Raw genomic sequence first — 5,683 nt, 5'->3', positions numbered from 1 at the left:
AAGAACGGCCTCTAGCCCCATTGCTGTTGAAGTCCTTGCTTCTCTCCAAAGTCTCTTGAGATGGGCTTCCATAGCCACATAGCTCTCAGCACCTTCTTCCAGGTCCTACTAGGATGGCCCTTCAAGGCCTGCTTACAGCATTTAACCACTTTTCTAGTCCAAAGTCCCAAAGTCTTCCATATTCCTCAAAGAAAAAAAAAACCCACACACCAAAAAAAAAAAAAAGGTCAGGTCTGTCATAACAATGGTCAACTTCCTGGTAAGGAAAAATTCTATAAGAAGTAGTAGAGTGACATTTTGAATTAAGACTCACTAAAGTGAAATCTTTGCCTTTGCTGGAGCCAGTGGTACTGGTCAGCTGAGGCTAAGGAATAAGCTGTGATTAAGAAGAAACCTGCGTCAAAACTGTTTGCTAGACTTTGTTGACTCCCCATGGGAAGCCTTACCCTCTTGAGGACTGGATGGAGGGTGAGGTGGGGGGGGGGGAAGGTGGAGGGAGCAGGAGTTAAAAAGAGAGTGGGAACTGGGATTGGTATGTAAAATTTCAATTAATAATAAAAAAACAAGAAAGGAAAAAAAAAAGAAACCAACATCACTTCTGGAAGTATTTTTCTCGGGGTCAGCCCACAGAAGCTGTGCTCCAGAGAGACCTGAGGCTGCATCTCATCCTGGCAAACAAAAACTTTCCCAAGTGGTTTTGAAGGCAGGAAGAGCTCATGGATGGCAGCTCAGGCTCAGCACTGTGAGGGGCCGGGAGAGGCTACTTTTGGAATGTGCAGCCTCACTTGAAGTAGAAGCTCCAGGATTGAAGAGATCATGGAGAGAAGTTGAGACTTGGCCCCAAAGGCAGAGCAGTACCTGCAGGAAGGCCTCGAGAGGGCAGGAAACCTTGAGAAACCATTGTTTGAAGGTGAACATGAAGCCGGAAACATGTTGGAAACCAAAGATGTTAGAGGTGCCAGAGCTGTGGAATATCTGCCAAGGAGAGCTACACACAGGGAGTGGACCCAGAAAAAAGAAGAAAATGTGTTGAGGTAGCATAGCAGGAAGCACAGAGGTGTCTAAGTCCTTTGACATCAGACATGGAGTTAGAGGATTTGGGGTTTATCCTGATGGGATTTGATCATGCTTTGATACAATATATCCTCTCTATGGTTGATTTCTCCCTTTTGGAACAGTATGGATATTAGAAGTGTGTAATTTGGTTTATTTTATAGGAGGTTACAGTTGTGGTTCCTAGGCATCATAGCTGGGTAGGACTATTGGTCGTTTTCTTCCTTGGAATCTTGCATGGCACTTCTTGGTACCATGAAAGCTAGTGGAGGCTTTCAAGTCAAGTCAAGTCGAGCCTCCGGGTCCCCTGTCCCAAGTGCATGGTGTCTTCAACAATAGGGACTTATGGTCCACCTCTGGGAGGTAAACAAGGGCAGGAGCAATAGCCTATAATGTCAGGAGGGAGCCTTGGACTCCCCTGACCAACAACTGGATAGGAGGCTTCTCTTGCCTGGTATTGGGGCTTTTGTTGATAGTTTGTGGCTCTTAGAAGAAACACTGTCAACTTAGTGGGGAAATTTTCATTTAAACTATAAATGTATGTGTATACATATAGACTTACATGTATTACGTGTAATTTGAGGTAATTACCATTGCAACCATTTGTACTCAAAGTTATAATAGAAATGGGCACACTAATATTTTTTCAAGATAGGGTTTCTCTGTTTAACAGCTCTGGCTGTCCTGTAGTTTACTCTGTAGATCAGGCTGCTCTAGAACTCGCAGAGATCCACCTATCTCTGCCTCCCAAGTGCTGGGATTAAAGGCGTGAGTCATCACCACCCAGCATGGGAACGCTAATTTCTAAAGTTTTTTCTTTCATGTTATTGCTAATTGAATTGCTATTGCTCTTGTCTTCTACTCTATTAGCATTAGGGATTGGCTTATTGTGTTGGCTAGGATGAATTCTTTTTTAACTTCTCATTTGTTTATTCTTCTAATGAAGTTTATCCTTTTCCTATAGTCTTGTAATTGAGACTGTGTTGCTGCTTTTGTGTATAGTATTGTTTTGAGTATTTTCTGCAGTAGTGGCTTTGTAGTTCCAAACTGTCTTAGTATATGTTTGCCTTGAGACATTCTTATTTCACCAAGTCATTTTAAACCATAGTTTTGGTGCAGATACTAATCTTGGTTGGCAATTATTTATATATAAGACTTGAAATACACAATTTCATGGTTTCCTGGCTCTGATGAGAGAGCTAACATTATTCTGATAGCTTCACCTTTTGTGAATGAGTTGATATTTTCCCTTACAGCTTTTTATTTTTTATATTCAAATATGATTACATCACTTCCTCTCTTCCCTTTCCATCCTCCATTCCCTTCCACATCCCCTCCCTCCAACTTCTCTAATGGTTCCCTCACTCGCAAATTAATAGCTTCTTTTGCTTTGATTATTGTTACATACATATGTATATGTGTATATATAGGCACAAATATATAAATACCACCTATGAAATCTGTTTTTGTTATTTATATCAGGAGATTCATGCCTTAAGAGGGGCTAATTCTCCCTCTCTAAACAGTTATAAGTTACCTGTACTTTTTTTGTCTAGGGGTGGAACCCCTTGAGCTCCCCTCACTCTGTTCCAAGTTAGCATGGCTATTGTTTATGTATCTTAGAAGATAATCCAGTACCTCTCTTAGAAATTTTAATATTTTCTTTACTTTGTATTTTTGACATCTGGACTATATGTTTATTTTCAGTTCTTTTGGTTTCCATATTAAGATTTTATTGCCATTTGTGTTAGATGTTCATTTCCTTCTCAAGATTTGGGGTCTATTAGACAATAATTTCATTAAACAAATGAGCTATGCCTTTAGTTTTTATCAATGCCTTCTTCTACCCCTTAGGTCTCTGGATTGTGTCACAAAGTTCTTGAACATTATAGTCATGTTAACTTATTTTTTCTTTAGTGATGTCTGAAGGTAAATGAACTTTTACCTTATCCTTTATCTGTTACATTTATTCCTCTGCTTGATATTTTCTGTTAGTGAGGATTTTATTGTAATTTTAATGAATTTTTAATTAAAATATAATTATGTCATTTCTTCTTTTATTCCTTTCCTCTTTTCACTCCTTCCCATGGAGCCCCTCCACCATTCCCATTCTAAATCATGACCTCTTTTTTTCTGTTATTTTTACACATATATACACAATGTTTATATAAAAGCCTCAATATACAACTACAACCATGTCAGTTCATTTAGTGTTACTTGTGATTTAGTGTGATTTTAGGGCTGACCATTTGGTATTCAACAACCATTTATGGCCTCATCCCTGCAGAGAACTATTTCTTATGTGCTCAGCATTCCTTAATTGCCTGTAGTTCTTTGTTTATGGAGGGGGCCTCATGAGATTACCACTTCCATGTTAGCATGCCTTTTGGTGCTGTAGTATTTCAGGTCTTGTTTCGATAGCCAAACTGTGTTTCTATTTTATTGATTGATGGGGGAGAGTCTTCTGTTTTGTGTTAATTTCTTTGGTTAAATGAAGAAACTGCTTGGCCTTTGATAGGACAGAAAATTAGGTAGGCGGAGTAAACAGAACAGAATGCTAGGAGAAAGAAGCTGATTCAGGCAGTCGCCATAGCTCTCCTCTCTGAGATGGACACAGGTTAGAATCTTTCCAGTGAGCCACGACCTCGTGGTGCTACACACATTAATAGAAATGGGTTAAGCAAGATGTGAGAGTTAGCCAGTAAGAGGCCAGGGCTTATGGGCCAAGCAGTGTTTTAAAAAATACAATTTGTGGGGCTGGAGAGATGGCTCATCGGTTAAGAGCATTGCGTGTTCTTCCAAAGGACCCGAGTTCAATTCCCAGCAACCACATGGTGGCTCACAACCATCTGTAATGAGGTCTGCTGTCCTCTTCTAGCAGGCATATATGCAAACTGAATATTGTATCCATAATAAATAAATAAATATTTGAAAAAAAAATACAATTTGTGTGTTATTATTTCCGGGGCAAAGCTAGCCGTGTGAAGCTGGGCGGGAACGCAGCCCGCAGCTCCTACAACAATTGATTAGCTCTTTCATTCAAGAATTTTATTCAGTTCTTATTGAGAATCTTGAGTTCTTTGAATTTTTATCTGTTTTAATTTCTCCTCCATATTTCTGGCTTTTACATCTATTTGGCAAATTATCTACCCAAACCAAGTAAAGACAGAACAAAAACCCAAAACTAGCACAGCTAGACCACTGGAATAAAGTGTAAGACCCAAATATGAGTACTCATAACTACAGCCATCATATTTGACAAAGAGGCAAAGACCATACACTTAAGAAAGATCATTTCTTCAGGGGCTCGGGGAACTGAATATCCACATAGAAAAGAATGAAATTAGACCCACATCTATGGTCTTATACAAAAATTAGATCCAAGTGGAGCACAGACCTCAACTTCATGCATGAAACACAAACTCAATGTATAGCAACAATCAACTGAGTGAAGAAGAATCCAATAGAATGGGAGAGAATCTTTTCCCAGTTATAGATCTGGCAGAGGATTAACATCCAGAAAAGAAAAAAAAAATCCTGGGGTCTCCTTGTTGATATCTACCTGTGCACTGCATGGAAGCAAAGACTCTTGGAATTGCAACACCCAGGGAACCTGTCTTATCTGTCAGTGCAAGGAAAATTAAGGACAATGTAGCTGATTGGCATAACTTAATCCTGAAGTGGGAAAGCCTCAATGACGCTGGTTTTACCACTGCGAGCAATATTGCCAACTTGAAAGTCAGCTTATTGGGGCTGGAGAGATGGCTCAGAGGTTAAGAGCATTGCCTGCTCTTCCAAAGGTCCTGAGTTCAATTCCCAGCAACCACATGGTGGCTCACGACCATCTGTAATGGGGTCTGGTGCCCTCTTCTGGCCTGCAGGCATACACACAGACAGAAAATTATATAAATAATAAATAAATATTTTTTAAAAAAGAAAGTCAGCTTATTGAGCAAAGAGAAGGTTGAATTAGAGAGCAGCAGCCCAGCTTCCAGTGAAAAGGGAGAGAAGACAAATCTGGAATATGATAAGGAATTTGAAGCGCTATGTGAGGAGCTGCAGGTCACCTTGGATGGCTTGACTAAAATACAAATGAAAATGGAAAAGCTGTCTTCAACCACCAAGGGAATTTGTGAACTAGAAAATTACCATTACAGGGAAGAAAGTAACCGGCCCCTTGTTTCACACATGGCCCAAGGCCTTCTTTTACGAGGTCTCCCACCGGCTCTCCAGTGCATACAAGAAGGAGCTCCTCCTGAAGCACACCATTGGTGCTGAGCTGGCCCACACAAGAATCTTTCTTGGTAAGACTGGTGCTACACAGATTACTAAATATGGGTTAACCAAGATATGAGAGTTAGCCAAGAAGAAGATAGATACAATGGGCCAGGCATTGTTTAAATGAATACAGTTTGTGTGTTGTTATTTTGGGGCATAAGCTAGCCAGGCAGCCAGGAGCCAGGTGGTAGGAACGCAGCCCGAAGCTCCTACTACACATATCCTCAGATGTGAGGACCGCAACCTCATCCTGACCTACCTGTCCATGTGGCTCCACCAGCCATACATAGAGAGCGACAGCAAGCTGCGGCTGGAGAGCATGCTCCTGGAAACAGGGCACCGGGCCCTGTAA

General features: G+C 40.7%; 1 pseudogene; it reads left to right on the top strand.

Moving 5' to 3' along the window:
- Positions 1–4,596: 4,596 nt before the first annotated feature.
- On the top strand, positions 4,597–5,683 carry LOC142840983 (cyclin-dependent kinase 2-interacting protein-like; annotated as a pseudogene).

The sequence above is a fragment of the Microtus pennsylvanicus genome, chromosome X, assembly GCF_037038515.1.
Source record: "Microtus pennsylvanicus isolate mMicPen1 chromosome X, mMicPen1.hap1, whole genome shotgun sequence".
In the NCBI taxonomy this organism is placed as follows: Eukaryota; Metazoa; Chordata; class Mammalia; order Rodentia; family Cricetidae; genus Microtus; species Microtus pennsylvanicus.
This window is presented reverse-complemented; position numbering and strand designations above follow the sequence as displayed.